Source organism: Camellia sinensis, chromosome 14, assembly GCF_055761805.1.
Source record: "Camellia sinensis isolate YWXY chromosome 14, ASM5576180v1, whole genome shotgun sequence".
Classification (NCBI taxonomy): domain Eukaryota; kingdom Viridiplantae; phylum Streptophyta; class Magnoliopsida; order Ericales; family Theaceae; genus Camellia; species Camellia sinensis.
Window position 1 is genome coordinate 146,585,756 of NC_138974.1, and position 17,500 is coordinate 146,603,255.

A 17,500-nucleotide genomic window follows, 5' to 3' on the forward strand; every position below is an offset into this window, starting at 1 on the left:
CTTGCCACCGCGTTGCCCAGCATGCCATGCCACCGCGTTGCCCGGCGTGCCATGCCTTAGCCTTGGCCAACATGTCGAGGCACGGCCTCGGCCCGCATGCCTTGCTACGGCGTCGCCCAACATGCCATGCCACGGCCTCGGCCCGCATGCCATGCCAAGGCCTCGGCCTCGGCCCGCATGCCATGGCACGGCCTCGGCCCGCATGACATGCCACGGCCTCGGCCCGCATGCCATGCCACGGCCTCGGCCCGCATGACATGCCACGGCCTCGGCCCGCATGCCATGCCACGGCCTCGGCCCGCATGCCATGCCACGGCCTCGGCCCGCATGCCATGCCACGGCCTCGGCCCGCATGCCATGCCACGGCCTCGGCCCGCATGCCTTGCTACGGCGTTGCCCAACATGCCATGCCACGGCCTCGGCCCGCATGCCTTGCCACCGCGTTGCCCAGCATGCCATGCCACCGCGTTGCCCGGCGTGCAATGCCTTAGCCTTGGCCAACATGTCGAGCCACGGCCTCGGCCCGCATGCCTTGCTACGGCGTCGCCCAACATGCCATGCCACGGCCTCGGCCCGCATGCCATGCCACGGCCTCGGCCCGCATGCCTTGCTACGGCGTCGCCCAACATGCCATGCCACGGCCTCGGCCCGCATGCCATGCCACGGCCTCGGCCCGCATGCCTTGCTACGGCGTCGCCCAACATGCCATGCCACGGCCTCGGCCCGCATGCCATGCCACGGCCTCGGCCCGCATGCCTTGCTACGGCGTTGCCCAACATGCCATGCCACGGCCTAGGCCCGCATGCCTTGCCACCGCGTTGCCCGGCCCGCATGCCTTGCCACGGCCTCGGCCCGCATGCCTTGCTACGGCGTCGCCCAACATGCCATGCCACGGCCTCGGCCCGCATGCCATGCCACGGCCTCGGCCCGCATGACATGCCACGGCCTCGGCCCGCATGCCATGCCACGGCCTCGGCCCGCATGCCTTGCCACGGCGTTGCCCAACATGCCATGCCACGGCCTCGGCCCGCATGCCATGCCATGCCACGGCCCGCATGTCTTGCCACGGCGTTGCCAAACATGCCATGCCACGGCCTCGGCCCGCATGCCATGCCCCGGCGTCGCCCAACATGCCATGCCACGGCCACGGCCCGCATGCCATGCCACGGCCTCGGCCCGCATGCCTTGCTGCGGCGTTGCCCAGCATGCCATGCAACGGCCTCGGCCCGCATGCCTTGCCACCGCGTTGCCCAGCATGCCATGCCACCGCGTTGCCCGGCGTGCCATGCCTTAGCCTTGGCCAACATGTCGAGGCACGGCCTCGGCCCGCATGCCTTGCTACGGCGTCGCCCAACATGCCATGCCACGGCCTCGGCCCGCATGCCATGCCAAGGCCTTGGCCCGCATGCCATGCCACGGCCTCGGCCCGCATGACATGCCACGGCCTCGGCCCGCATGCCATGCCACGGCCTCGGCCCGCATGCCTTGCCACGGCGTTGCCTAACATGCCATGCCACGGCCTCGGCCCGCATGCCATGCCATGCCACGGCCCGCATGTCTTGCCACGGTGTTGCCAAACATGCCATGCCACGGCCTCGGCCCGCATGCCATGCCACGGCGTCGCCCAACATGCCATGCCACGGCCACGGCCCGCATGCCATGCCACGGCCTCGGCCCGCATGCCATGCCACGGCCTCGGCCCGCATGCCTTGCTACGGCGTTGCCCAATATGACATGCCACGGCCTCGGCCCGCATGCCTTGCCACCGCGTTGCCCAGCATGCCATGCCACCGCGTTGCCCGGCGTGCCATGCCTTAGCCTTGGCCAACATGTCGAGGCACGGCCTCGGCCCGCATGCCTTGCTACGGCGTCGCCCAACATGCCATGCCACGGCCTCGGCCCGCATGCCATGCCAAGGCCTCGGCCCGCATGCCATGCCACGGCCTCGGCTCGCATGACATGCCACGGCCTCGGCCCGCATGCCATGCCACGGCCTCGGCCCGCATGCCTTGCCACGGCGTCGCCCAACATGCCATGCCACGGCCATGCCATGCCACGGCCTCGGCCCGCATGCCTTGCTACGGCGTTGCCCAATATGACATGCCACAGCCTCGGCCCGCATGCCTTGCCACCGCGTTGCCCAGCATGCCATGCCACCGCGTTGCCCGGCGTGCCATGCCTTAGCCTTGGCCAACATGTCGAGGCACGGCCTCGGCCCGCATGCCTTGCTACGGCGTCGCCCAACATGCCATGCCACGGCCTCGGCCCGCATGCCATGCCAAGGCCTCGGCCCGCATGCCATGCCACGGCCTCGGCCCGCATGACATGCCACGGCCTCGGCCCGCATGCCATGCCACGGCCTCGGCACGCATGCCTTGCCACGGCGTTGCCCAACATGCCATGCCACGGCATCGGCCCGCATGCCATGCCATGCCACGGCCCGCATGTCTTGCCACGGCGATGCCAAACAAGCCATGCCACGGCCTCGGCCCGCATGCCATGCCACGGCGTCGCCCAGCATGCCATGCCACGGCCACGGCCCGCATGCCATGCCACGGCCTCGGCCCGCATGCCATGCCACGGCCTCGGCCCGCATGCCTTGCTACGGCGTTGCCCAACATGCCATGCCACGGCCTCGGCCCGCATGCCTTGCCACCGCGTTGCCCAGCATGCCATGCCACCGCGTTGCCCGGCGTGCCATGCCTTAGCCTTGGCCAACATGTCGAGCCACGGCCTCGGCCCGCATGCCATGCCTTGCCACGGCCCGCATGTCTTGCCACGGCGTTGCCAAACATGCCATGCCACGGCCTCGGCCCGCATGCCATGCCCCGGCGTCGCCCAACATGCCATGCCACGGCCACGGCCCGCATGCCATGCCACGGCCTCGGCCCGCATGCCTTGCCACGGCGTTGCCCAACATGCCATGCCACGGCCTCGGCCCGCATGCTTTGCCACCGCGTTGCCCAGCATGCCATGCCACCGCGTTGCCCGGCGTGCCATGCCTTAGCCTTGGCCAACATGTCGAGCCACGGCCTCGGCCCGCATGCCATGCCTTGCCACGGCCCGCATGTCTTGCCACGGCGTTGCCAAACATACCATGACACGGCCTCGGCCCGCATGCCATGCCACGGCCACGGCCCGCATGACATGCCACGGCCTCGGCCCGCATGCCTTGCTACGGCGTCGCCCAACATGCCATGCCATGGCCTCGGCCCGCATGCCATGCCACGGCCTCGGCCCGCATGCCTTGCTACGGCGTTGCCCAACATGCCATGCCACGGCCTAGGCCCGCATGCCTTGCCACCGCGTTGCCCGGCATGCCATGCCACCGCGTTGCCCGGCGTGCCATGCCTTAGCCTTGGCCAACATGTCGAGCCAAGGCCTCGGCCCGCATGCCATGCCACGGCCTCGGCCCGCATGCCATGCCACGGCCTCGGCCCGCATGACATGCCACGGCCTCGGCCCGCATGCCTTGCCACGGCGTTGCCCAACATGCCATGCCACGGCCTCGGCCCGCATGCCATGCCATGCCACGGCCCGCATGTCTTGCCACGGCGTTGCCAAACATGCCATGCCACGGCCTCGGCCCGCATGACATGCCACGGCCTCGGACCGCATGCCTTGCTACGGCGTCGCCCAACATGCCATGCCACGGCCTCGGCCCGCATGCCTTGCTACGACGTTGCCCAAGGTGCCATGCCACGGCCTCGGCCCGCATGCCATGCCATGCCACGGCCCGCATGTCTTGCCACGGCGTTGCCAAACATGCCATGCCACGGCCTCGGCCCGCATGCCTTGCGACGGCGTCGCCCAACATGCCATGCCACGGCCTCGGCCCGCATGCCGTGCCACGGCCTCGGCCCGCATGCCTTGCTACGACGTTGCCCAACATGCCATGCCACGGCCCCGGCCCGCATGCCTTGCTACGACGTCGCCCAACATGACATGGCACGGCCTCGGCCCGCATGCCTTGCTACGGCGTCGCCCAACATGCCATGCCACGGCCTCGGCCCGCAGGCCTTGCGACGGCGTCGCCCAACATGCCATGGCACGGCCTCGGCCCGCATGCCATGCCACGGCCTCGGCCCGCATGCCATGCCAAGGCCTCGGCCCGCATGCCTTGCCACGGCGTTGCCCAGCATGCCACGCCACCGCGTTGCCCAGCGGGCCATGCCATGGCCTTGGCCAACATGCCTTGCCACGGCCTCGGCCCGCATGCCATGCCACAGCGTTGCCCCGCATGCCAAGGACGGAATGCCAAGCCACGGCCTCGGCCCGCATGCCATGCCATGCCACGGCCTCGGCTCGCATGCCATGCCACGGGCTCGGCCGGCGTGCCATGCCACGGCCTCTGCCCGGAAGCCATGCCACGGGCTCGGCCCGCATGCCTTGCCAAGTCGTTGCCCAACATGCCATGCCACGGCCTCGGCCCGCATGGCTTGCGACTGCCTCGGCCCGCATGCCTTGCCACGGCGTTGCCCAACATGCCATGCCACGGCCTCGGCCCGCATGCCATGCCATGCCACGGCCCGCATGTCTTGCCACGGCGTTGCCAAACATGCCATGCCACGGCCTCGGCCCGCATGACATGCCACGGCCTCGGACCGCATGCCTTGCTACGGCGTCGCCCAACATGCCATGCCACGGCCTCGGCCCGCATGCCTTGCTACGACGTTGCCCAAGGTGCCATGCCACGGCCTCGGCCCGCATGCCATGCCATGCCACGGCCCGCATGTCTTGCCACGGCGTTGCCAAACATGCCATGCCACGGCCTCGGCCCGCATGCCTTGCGACGGCGTCGCCCAACATGCCATGCCACGGCCTCGGCCCGCATGCCGTGCCACGGCCTCGGCCCGCATGCCTTGCTACGACGTTGCCCAACATGCCATGCCACGGCCCCGGCCCGCATGCCTTGCTACGACGTCGCCCAACATGACATGGCACGGCCTCGGCCCGCATGCCTTGCTACGGCGTCGCCCAACATGCCATGCCACGGCCTCGGCCCGCAGGCCTTGCGACGGCGTCGCCCAACATGCCATGGCACGGCCTCGGCCCGCATGCCATGCCACGGCCTCGGCCCGCATGCCATGCCAAGGCCTCGGCCCGCATGCCTTGCCACGGCGTTGCCCAGCATGCCACGCCACCGCGTTGCCCAGCGGGCCATGCCATGGCCTTGGCCAACATGCCTTGCCACGGCCTCGGCCCGCATGCCATGCCACAGCGTTGCCCCGCATGCCAAGGACGGAATGCCAAGCCACGGCCTCGGCCCGCATGCCATGCCATGCCACGGCCTCGGCTCGCATGCCATGCCACGGGCTCGGCCGGCGTGCCATGCCACGGCCTCTGCCCGGAAGCCATGCCACGGGCTCGGCCCGCATGCCTTGCCAAGTCGTTGCCCAACATGCCATGCCACGGCCTCGGCCCGCATGGCTTGCGACTGCCTTGGCCAGCGTGCCTTGCCACGGCGTGCCATGCCTTATCCTTGGCCAACATGCCATGCCACTGCCTTGGCCAGCATGTCGTGCCACCGCTACGGCCAGCATGCCGTGCCGGTCCGTTGCCCAGCATGCCACGGCCGTGGCGGCATGGCAAGCCACGGCCTCGGCCAGCATGCCTTGCCACGGCCTCGGCCAGCATGCCATGGCACTGTCTTGGTCAGCATGCCATGCCATGGCACCGCCTTGTCCAGCACGCCGTGCCGCGGCGTTGGCCAGCATGCCTTGGCCGGCATGCCATGCCAATGCCTTGGGCCAACATGGCGTGCCACGGGCTGGGCCATGCCGGTCCGTTGCCCGGCATGCCACGGCCGTGGCGGCATGGCAAGCCACGGCCTCGGCCAGCATGCCATGCCACGGCCTCGCCCAGCATGCCATGGCACGGTCTTGGTCAGCATGCCATGCCATGGCACCGCTTTGTGCAGCGTTGGCCAGCATGCCTTGGCCGGCATGCCATGCCAATGCCTTGGGCCAACATGGCGTGCCACGGGCTGGGCGAGCATGGCATGCCACGGGCTGGGCGAGCATGCCACGCCGCGGCCTTGGCTAGCAGAGCAAGGCATGCCACAGCCTCGGCGAGCATGCCATGCCATGGCCAAGGCCAAGGCCAAGGCAGTGGGCAAGGCCAAGTCCCTGTGCAAGGCATGGCCAAGGCCAAGGCCAAGGCCAAGGCCGCGGGCAAAGGCCAAGGCCAAGGCAGTGGGCAAGGCCAAGTCCCTGTGCAAGGCATGGCCAAGGCCAAGGCCAAGGCCGCGGGCAAAGGCCAAGGCCAAGGCCAAGGCAGTGGGCAAGGCCAAGTCCCTGTGCAAGGCATGGCCAAGGCCAAGGCCAAGGCCGCGGGCAAAGGCCAAGGCCAAGGCCATGGCATGCCACCGCCTTGATCGATCTTTTTGAACATGATTCTTTTATAATCTTACCCAAACCGTGCAACACAATTAAAAATGCACTACAATCAATTCTAAATGTCATTCCCTATTTTTTTGCAATTTTTCTTGAGCTTTTCGAATTTTTAAAGCCCTTATTTGGCAAAAAAAATCAAAATAAAATAAAAAAAATGAAAACAATAATTTAATAATTTCTATAATTACTAGTGAATCATCCTTTAATTATTGGAATTTTTCCATAATTTTTTGACCATTTTTATTAATTTTTATTATTTTTTAAGTATTAAAATCGAAATAAATTAAAATAAAATATTTTCGGTAAAAAAATATTTTTTTTAATTTTTTTTATGGTGTATTAAATTATTTCCTACAACTTTCATGTTGAAAGTTTTGGCAAAAAACCATTACTTTTTAAAAAAAACCCCATTATGACTCCTCGAACATGCTTGATGTTTCCTCCTGCCAGATTGAAAAGGGCTTAACAGCCTATTATAAGGGGGGGGCACCTCCCTTGCCCAGGGCCAGGCAGTGTCAGGTACGCCCCATGTTGGGCGCGGCCTGGGCTGCGGCCTTGGGTTATATGCACTGCGGCTCGACCGCGGCCTGGGCTGCGGCCTTGGGCGGCTCGGCCGCGGCCTTGGGCGGCCTGGACCGCGGCCTTGCGCGGCCTGGGCGCGGCCTTGGGCGGCTCGGGCGCGGCCTTGGGCGGCCTGGGCGCGGCCTTGCGCGGCCTGGGCGCGGCCTAGAGCAGCATGGCATGGCATGCGCGCGGGCGTGGGCGGCCTGGCATGCGCGCGGCGTGGGCAGCACGGCATGGCATGCGCACGGCCTGGGCGGCCTGGCATGCAGCCGGGCTGGCATGCCCGCGGCGTGGGCAGCACGGCATGGCATGCGCACGGCCTGGGCAGCCTGGCATGCAGCCGGCCTGGGCAGCACGGCATGGCATGCGCACGGCCTGGGCGGCCTGGCATGCAGCCGGCCTGGCATGCCCGCAGCGTGGGCAGCACGGCATGGCATGCGCACGGCCTGGGCGGCCTGGCATGCAGCCGGCCTGGGCAGCACGGCCTGGCATGCGCACGGCCTGGGCGGCCTGGCATGCAGCCGGCCAGGGCAGCCGGGCCTGGCATGCCCGCGGCGTGGGCAGCGTGGCCTGTGCGAATACCGCGCGCGTGGTCTTTTTGACGACGGTGCGCGTGTTGCGCGCATGGTCGCGCACGCCTTTGCACGCCTTCGCACGCAACGCACGTCTAGTGATAACAACCGCAGCCAAGGCCAAGGCCAGCAGCATGGCATGCCACGGCCAAGGCAGGCCAGCCAAAGCCAGCAGCATGCCATGCCAAGGCCAAGGCCAGCAGCATGCCATGCCACGGCCAAGGCAGCCCAGCCAAAGCCAGCAGCATGCCATGCCATGGCCTAGGCCAGCAGCATGCCATGCCACGGCCAAGGCAGCCAAGCCAAACCCAGCAGCATGCCATGCCAAGGCCAAGGCCAGCAGCATGCGATGCCACGGCCAAGGCAGGCCAGCCAAAGCCAGCAGCATGCCATGCCAAGGCCAAGGCCAGCAGCATGCCATGCCACGGCCAAGGCAGGCCAGCCAAAGCCAGCAGCATGCCATGCCAAGCCAAGGCCAGCAGCATGCCATGCCAAGGCCAAGGCAGCCCAGCCAAAGCCAGCAGCATGCCATGCCAGGCCAAGGCCAGCAGCATGCCATGCCAAGGCCAAGGCAGCCCAGCCAAAGCCAGCAGCATGCCATGCCAAGGCCAAGGCCAGCAGCATGCCATGCCACGGCCAAGGCAGCCCAGCCAAAGCCAGCAGCATGCCATGCCAAGCCAAGGCCAGCAGCATGCCATGCCAAGGCCAAGGCAGCCCAGCCAAAGCCAGCAAGCATGCCATGCCAAGGCCAAGCCCAGCAGCATGCCATGCCACGGCCAAGGCAGCCCAGCCAAAGCCAGCAGCATGCCATGCCAAGGCCAAGGCCAGCAGCATGCCATGCCACGGCCAAGGCAGCCCAGCCAAAGCCAGCAGCATGCCATGCCAAGGCCAAGGCCAGCAGCATGCCATGCCACGGCCAAGGCACGCCAGCCAAAGCCAGCAGCATGCCATGCCAAGGCCAAGGCCAGCAGCAAGCCATGCCACGGCCAAGGCAGGCCAGCCAAAGCCAGCAGCATGCCATGCCAAGCCAAGGCCAGCAGCATGCCATGCCAAGGCCAAGGCAGCCCAGCCAAAGCCAGCAGCATGCCATGCCAAGGCCAAGGCCAGCAGCATGCCATGCCACGGCCAAGGCAGGCCAGCCAAAGCCAGCAGCATGCCATGCCAAGCCAAGGCCAGCAGCATGCCATGCCAAGGCCAAGGCAGCCCAGCCAAAGCCAGCAGCATGCCATGCCAAGGCCAAGGCCAGCAGCATGCCATGCCACGGCCAAGGCAGGCCAGCCAAAGCCAGCAGCATGCCATGCCAAGCCAAGGCCAGCAGCATGCCATGCCAAGGCCAAGGCAGCCCAGCCAAAGCCAGCAGCATGCCATGCCAAGGCCAAGGCCAGTAGCATGCCATGCCACGGCCAAGGCAGCCCAGCCAAAGCCAGCAGCATGCCATGCCAAGCCAAGGCCAGCAGCATGCCATGCCAAGGCCAAGGCAGCCCAGGCAAAGCCAGCAAGCATGCCATGCCAAGGCCAAGCCCAGCAACATGCCATGCCACGGCCAAGGCAGCCCAGCCAAAGCCAGCAGCATGCCATGCCAAGGCCAAGGCCAGCAGCATGCCATGCCACGGCCAAGGCAGCCCAGCCAAAGCCAGCAGCATGCCGTGCCACGGCCAAGGCAGGCCAGCCAAAGCCAGCAGCATGCCATGCCAAGCCAAGGCCAGCAGCATGCCATGCCAAGGCCAAGGCAGCCCAGCCAAAGCCAGCAGCATGCCATGCCAAGGCCAAGGCCAGCAGCATGCCATGCCACGGCCAAGGCAGCCCAGCCAAAGCCAGCAGCATGCCATGCCATGGCCTAGGCCAGCAGCATGCCATGCCATGGCCTAGGCCAGCAGCATGCCATGCCACGGCCAAGGCAGCCAAGCCAAAGCCAGCAGCATGCCATGCCAAGGCCAAGGCCAGCAGCATGCGATGCCATGGCCAAGGCAGCCCAGCCAAAGCCAGCAGCATGCCATGCCAAGGCCAAGGCCAGCAGCAAGCCATGCCACGGCCAAGGCAGGCCAGCCAAAGCCAGCAGCATGCCATGCCACGCCAAGGCCAGCAGCATGCCATGCCACGGCCAAGGCAGGCCAGCCAAAGCCAGCAGCATGCCATGCCAAGCCAAGGCCAGCAGCATGCCATGCCAAGGCCAAGGCAGCCCAGCCAAAGCCAGCAGCATGCCATGCCAAGGCCAAGGCCAGCAGCATGCCATGCCACGGCCAAGGCAGCCCAGCCAAAGCCAGCAGCATGCCATGCCAAGGCCAAGGCCAGCAGCATGCCATGCCACGGCCAAGGCAGGCCAGCCAAAGCCAGCAGCATGCCATGCCAAGGCCAAGGCCAGCAGCATGCCATGCCACGGCCAAGGCAGCCCAGCCAAAGCCAGCAGCATGCCATGCCATGGCCTAGGCCAGCAGCATGCCATGCCACGGCCAAGGCAGCCAAGCCAAACCCAGCAGCATGCCATGCCAAGGCCAAGGCCAGCAGCATGCGATGCCACGGCCAAGGCAGGCCAGCCAAAGCCAGCAGCATGCCATGCCAAGGCCAAGGCCAGCAGCATGCCATGCCACGGCCAAGGCAGGCCAGCCAAAGCCAGCAGCATGCCATGCCAAGCCAAGGCCAGCAGCATGCCATGCCAAGGCCAAGGCAGCCCAGCCAAAGCCAGCAGCATGCCATGCCAAGGCCAAGGCCAGCAGCATGCCATGCCACGGCCAAGGCAGCCCAGCCAAAGCCAGCAGCATGCCATGCCAAGGCCAAGGCCAGCAGCATGCCATGCCACGGCCAAGGCACGCCAGCCAAAGCCAGCAGCATGCCATGCCAAGCACAAGGCCAGCAGCATGCCATGCCACGGCCAAGGCAGGCCAGCCAAAGCCAGCAGCATGCCATGCCAAGCCAAGGCCAGCAGCATGCCATGCCAAGGCCAAGGCAGCCCAGCCAAAGCCAGCAGCATGCCATGCCAAGGCCAAGGCCAGCAGCATGCCATGCCACGGCCAAGGCAGCCCAGCCAAAGCCAGCAGCATGCCATGCCAAGCCAAGGCCAGCAGCATGACATGCCAAGGCCAAGGCAGCCCAGCCAAAGCCAGCAAGCATGCCATGCCAAGGCCAAGCCCAGCAACATGCCATGCCACGGCCAAGGCAGCCCAGCCAAAGCCAGCAGCATGCCATGCCAAGGCCAAGGCCAGCAGCAAGCCATGCCACGGCCATGGCAGGCCAGCCAAAGCCAGCAGCATGCCGTGCCACGGCCAAGGCAGGCCAGCCAAAGCCAGCAGCATGCCATGCCAAGCCAAGGCCAGCAGCATGCCATGCCAAGGCCAAGGCAGCCCAACCAAAGCCAGCAGCATGCCATGCCAAGGCCAAGGCCAGCAGCATGCCATGCCACGGCCAAGGCAGCCCAGCCAAAGCAAGCAGCATGCCATGCCATGGCCTAGGCCAGCAGCATGCCATGCCATGGCCTAGGCCAGCAGCATGCCATGCCACGGCCAAGGCAGCCAAGCCAAAGCCAGCAGCATGCCATGCCAAGGCCAAGGCCAGCAGCATGCGATGCCATGGCCAAGGCAGCCCAGCCAAAGCCAGCAGCATGCCATGCCAAGGCCAAGGCCAGCAGCAAGCCATGCCACGGCCAAGGCAGGCCAGCCAAAGCCAGCAGCATGCCATGCCACGCCAAGGCCAGCAGCATGCCATGCCACGGCCAAGGCAGGCCAGCCAAAGCCAGCAGCATGCCATGCCAAGGCCAAGGCAGCCCAGCCAAAGCCAGCAGCATGCCATGCCAAGGCCAAGGCCAGCAGCATGCCATGCCACGGCCAAGGCAGCCCAGCCAAAGCCAGCAGCATGCCATGCCAAGGCCAAGGCCAGCAGCATGCCATGCCACGGCCAAGGCAGGCCAGCCAAAGCCAGCAGCATGCCATGCCAAGCCAAGGCCAGCAGCATGCCATGCCAAGGCCAAGGCAGGCCAGCCAAAGCCAGCAGCATGCCATGCCAAGCCAAGGCCAGCAGCATGCCATGCCAAGGCCAAGGCCAGCAGCATGCCATGCCACGGCCAAGGCAGCCCAGCCAAAGCCAGCAGCATGCCATGCCAAGGCCAAGGCCAGCAGCATGCCATGCCGCGGCCAAGGCAGGCCAGCCAAAGCCAGCAGCATGCCATGCCAAGCCAAGGCCAGCAGCATGCCATGCCAAGGCCAAGGCAGCCCAGCCAAAGCCAGCAGCATGCCATGCCAAGGCCAAGGCCAGCAGCATGCCATGCCACGGCCAAGGCAGCCCAGCCAAAGCCAGCAGCATGCCATGCCAAGCCAAGGCCAGCAGCATGCCATGCCAAGGCCAAGGCAGCCCAGCCAAAGCCAGCAGCATGCCATGCCAAGGCCAAGGCCAGCAGCATGCCATGCCACGGCCAAGGCAGCCCAGCCAAAGCCAGCAGCATGCCATGCCAAGGCCAAGGCCAGCAGCAAGCCATGCCACGGCCAAGGCAGGCCAGCCAAAGCCAGCAGCATGCCATGCCACGGCCAAGGCAGGCCAGCCAAAGCCAGCAGCATGCCATGCCAAACCAAGGCCAGCAGCATGCCATGCCAAGGCCAAGGCAGCCCAGCCAAAGCCAGCAGCATGCCATGCCAAGGCCAAGGCCAGCAGCATGCCATGCCACAGCCAAGGCAGCCCAGCCAAAGCCAGCAGCATGCCATGCCAAGGCCAAGGCCAGCAGCATGCCATGCCACGGCCAAGGCAGGCCAGCCAAAGCCAGCAGCATGCCATGCCAAGCCAAGGCCAGCAGCATGCCATGCCAAGGCCAAGGCAGCCCAGCCAAAGCCAGCAGCATGCCATGCCAAGGCCAAGGCCAGCAGCATGCCATGCCACGGCCAAGGCAGCCCAGCCAAAGCCAGCAGCATGCCATGCCAAGCCAAGGCCAGCAGCATGCCATGCCAAGGCCAAGGCAGCCCAGCCAAAGCCAGCAGCATGCCATGCCAAGGCCAAGGCCAGCAGCATGCCATGCCACGTCCAAGGCAGCCCAGCCAAAGCCAGCAGCATGCCATGCCAAGGCCAAGGCCAGCAGCAAGCCATGCCACGGCCAAGGCAGGCCAGCCAAAGCCAGCAGCATGCCATGCCAAGGCCAAGGCCAGCAGCATGCCATGCCACGGCCAAGGCAGGCCAGCCAAAGCCAGCAGCATGCCATGCCAAGCCAAGGCCAGCAGCATGCCATGCCAAGGCCAAGGCAGCCCAGCCAAAGCCAGCAGCATGCCATGCCAAGGCCAAGGCCAGCAGCATGCCATGCCACGGCCAAGGCAGGCCAGCCAAAGCCAGCAGCATGCCATGCCAAGCCAAGGCCAGCAGCATGCCATGCCAAGGCCAAGGCAGCCCAGCCAAAGCCAGCAGCATGCCATGCCAAGGCCAAGGCCAGCAGCATGCCATGCCACGGCCAAGGCAGCCCAGCCAAAGCCAGCAGCATGCCATGCCAAGGCCAAGGCCAGCAGCATGCCATGCCACGGCCAAGGCACGCCAGCCAAAGCCAGCAGCATGCCATGCCAAGGCCAAGGCCAGCAGCAAGCCATGCCACGGCCAAGGCAGGCCAGCCAAAGCCAGCAGCATGCCATGCCAAGGCCAAGGCCTGCAGCATGCCATGCCACGGCCAAGGCAGGCCAGCCAAAGCCAGCAGCATGCCATGCCAAGCCAAGGCCAGCAGCATGCCATGCCAAGGCCAAGGCAGCCCAGCCAAAGCCAGCAGCATGCCATGCCAAGCCAAGGCCAGCAGCATGCCATGCCAAGGCCAAGGCAGCCCAGCCAAAGCCAGCAGCATGCCATGCCAGGCCAAGGCCAGCAGCATGCCATGCCAAGGCCAAGGCAGCCCAGCCAAAGCCAGCAGCATGCCATGCCAAGGCCAAGGCCAGCAGCATGCCATGCCACGGCCAAGGCAGCCCAGCCAAAGCCAGCAGCATGCCATGCCAAGCCAAGGCCAGCAGCATGCCATGCCAAGGCCAAGGCAGCCCAGCCAAAGCCAGCAAGCATGCCATGCCAAGGCCAAGCCCAGCAGCATGCCATGCCACGGCCAAGGCAGCCCAGCCAAAGCCAGCAGCATGCCATGCCAAGGCCAAGGCCAGCAGCAAGCCATGCCACGGCCAAGGCTGGCCAGCCAAAGCCAGCAGCATGCCATGCCAAGGCCAAGGCCAGCAGCATGCCATGCCACGGCCAAGGCAGGCCAGCCAAAGCCTGCAGCATGCCATGCCAAGCCAAGGCCAGCAGCATGCCATGCCAAGGCCAAGGCAGCCCAGCCAAAGCCACCAGCATGCCATGCCAAGGCCAAGGCCAGCAGCATGCCATGCCACGGCCAAGGCAGCCCAGCCAAAGCCAGCAGCATGCCATGCCAAGCCAAGGCCAGCAGCATGCCATGCCAAGGCCAAGGCAGCCCAGCCAAAGCCACCAGCATGCCATGCCAAGGCCAAGGCCAGCAGCATGCCATGCCACGGCCAAGGCAGCCCAGCCAAAGCCAGCAGCATGCCATGCCAAGGCCAAGGCCAGCAGCATGCCATGCCACGGCCAAGGCAGGCCAGCCAAAGCCAGCAGCATGCCATGCCAAGGCCAAGGCCAGCAGCATGCCATGCCACGGCCAAGGCAGGCCAGCCAAAGCCAGCAGCATGCCATGCCAAGCCAAGGCCAGCACTATGCCATGCCAAGGCCAAGGCAGCCCAGCCAAAGCCAGCAGCATGCCATGCCAAGGCCAAGGCCAGCAGCATGCCATGCCACGGCCAAGGCAGCCCAGCCAAAGCCAGCAGCATGCCATGCCAAGGCCAAGGCCAGCAGCATGCCATGCCACGGCCAAGGCAAGCCAGCCAAAGCCAGCAGCATGCCATGCCAAGGCCAAGGCCAGCAGCATGCCATGCCACGGCCAAGGCAGGCCAGCCAAAGCCAGCAGCATGCCATGCCAAGCCAAGGCCAGCAGCATGCCATGCCAAGGCCAAGGCAGCCCAGCCAAAGCCAGCAGCATGCCATGCCAAGGCCAAGGCCAGCAGCATGCCATGCCACGGCCAAGGCAGCCCAGCCAAGGCCAGCAGCATGCCATGCCAAGCCAAGGCCAGCAGCATGCCATGCCAAGGCCAAGGCAGCCCAGCCAAAGCCAGCAAGCATGCCATGCCAAGGCCAAGCCCAGCAGCATGCCATGCCACGGCCAAGGCAGCCCAGCCAAAGCCAGCAGCATGCCATGCCAAGGCCAAGGCCAGCAGCATGCCATGCCACGGCCAAGGCAGGCCAGCCAAAGCCAGCAGCATGCCATGCCAAGGCCAAGGCCAGCAGCATGCCATGCCACGGCCAAGGCAGCCCAGCCAAAGCCAGCAGCATGCCATGCCAAGCCAAGGCCAGCAGCATGCCATGCCAAGGCCAAGGCAGCCCAGCCAAAGCCAGCAGCATGCCATGCCAAGGCCAAGGCCAGCAGCATGCCATGCCACGGCCAAGGCAGCCCAGCCAAAGCCAGCAGCATGCCATGCCAAGGCCAAGGCCAGCAGCATGCCATGCCACGGCCAAGGCAGCCCAGCCAAAGCCAGCAGCATGCCATGCCAAGGCCAAGGCCAGCAGCATGCCATGCCATGCCACGGCCAAGGCAGCCCAGCCAAAGCCACCAGCATGCCATGCCAAGGCCAAGGCCAGCAGCATGGCATGGCCCGGGGAAGGCAGCCCAGCCAAAGCCAGCAGCATGCCATGCCAAGGCCAAGGCCAGCAGCGTGCCATGCCAAGGCCAAGGCCAAGGCCAAGGCAGCCCATCCGAAGCCAGCAACATTCCATGCCAAGGCCAACGCTGCCCAGCCAAGGCCAGCGGCATGCCATGCCAAGGCCAAGCCCAGCCGCATGTCTTGCCACGGCCTTGTCCCGCAGCGTGGCGTGCCTTGGCCTTGGGCTAGAACATCGCATGCCACGCCCTTGGCAAGCAATCCTGTCCCTCGTGTAATTGCCATTTGGTTTGGCTTTGACTTGCGTATATGTTGCCCTGCGAAATGCATGTCCCTCGGGTAATAGCCGTTTGGTTGCCTTTGACTTGCGAACACGTTGCTAGTGCTTTCCCCAGTGGAAGCTTGTTGGGAAAAGTATGTCCCTCGGAAGTTGCCTGTTGCATTCGAGCTATCCGATGCTTGCTCGGTTTCTCTAAGAGTTTTTGTACGTTCGTTGGGCTTTTTAATTATTTATTTACTCATAAAAATTATAATAAAATAAATAAAAAATAAAAAAATAATTGAAAAAATTACTATAATTACTAGCGCCTCATCTTATAATTGTTGGAATTTTTCTAGAATTTTTTAAGTATTTTTAGTAATTTTTATTATTTTTTAAGTATTAAAATTGAAATAAATTAAAATAAAATATTCCGGTGGCCAAATATTTTTTTATAATTTTTTTTATGGTGTATTAAATTATTTCATACAACTTTCATGTTGAAAGTTTTGGCAAAAAACCATTACTTTTTAAAAAAACCCCATTATGACTCCTCAAACATGGTTGATGTTTCCTCCTGCCAGATTGAAAAGGGCTTAACAGGCTATTATAAGGGGGGGGCACCTCCCTTAAGGCTGGCCAGCATGGCCAGGCCACAGGCCACGCCTATGCCTAGGCGGGCGCTTGGCACATGCCATCGCTTGGCTTGTGGCATTGGCTTGTGGCATCGAAACTACATAGCCAAGCACGGGATGCGTCGAGTGGCGGCCCGCGGTGGTGGCGGTGGCACGTTGGCCTAGGCCAGCATGCCATGCCACAGCCTTGGCCAGCAACATGGCATGCCAAAGCCTTGGCCAGCAGCATGCCATGCCCTGGCCTTGGCAAGCATGCCATGCCACGGCCTTGGCCAGCAGCATGCCATGCCACGGCCTTGGCCAGCAGCATGCCATGCCCCGGCCTTCGCCAGCATGTCATGCCACGGCCTTGGCCAGCAGCATGCCATGCCACGGCCTTGGCCAGCAACATGGCATGCCAAAGCCTTGGCCAGCAGCACGCCATGCCCCGGCCTTGGCAAGCTTGTCATGCCACGGCCATGGCCAGCAGCGTGCCATGCCCCGGCCTTGGCCAGCAGCGTGCCATGCCACGACCTTGGCCAGCAGCTTGCCATGCCCCGGCCTTGGCCAGCATGCCATGCCACGGCCTTGGCCAGCAGCATGCCATGCCACGGCCTTGGCCAGCAACATGGCATGCCAAAGCCTTGGCCAGCAGCATGCCCTGCCCCGGCCTTGGCCGGCAGCATGCCATGCCGCGGCCTTGGCCGGCAGCATGGCAAGCCCAAGCCTTGGTCAGCAGCAGCATGCCATGCCAACGCCTTGGCCAGCAGCATGCCTTGCCATGGCCTCGTCCAGCAGCATGGCATGCCACGCCACGGCCTCGGCCATCAGCATGCCTTGCCACGGCCTCGGCCATCAGCATGCCTTGCCACGGCCTCGGCCATCAGCATGCCTTGCCACGGCCTCGGCCAGCAGCATGGCATGCCCCGGCCTTGGCCAGCAGCATGTCATGCCACGGCCTTGGCAAGCATGCCATGTCCCTCGGGTAATTGTACAAGTTGCCTTGCGAAATGCATGTCCCTCGGTTAAATTGCCATTTGGTTGGCTTTGGCGTGCGAACGAGTTGCCTGTGCTTTCCTTGTGGAAGCTTGTTGCGAGAAGTATGTCCCTCGAAAGTTGCCTGTTGCGTTTGTTATTCGCATTCGCGCTAACCGGTGCTTGCTCGGCCTCTCTAAATGTTTTCGCGCGTTCGTCGGGCTTCTTAGTCCTTCGGGGGGTGATTCGTTTTGGGGGGCTGGTGCACAGTGTACGTCGTGGCGCGTGAGTTGTGTTTGGTTTGTGCGAGTTGGAGGGATCCCTGCCTGTGCAGCGAACTCCACTGGTGCATTCCTCCATGTCCCTCGGGTGATGCCTTTAGGTTGTCTTCGACTCGCCTTCGGGTTGCCTGCGCTTCCCTAGTGGAAGGTGCCTTGCGAAAAGCCTGTCCCTCGGGTAATTG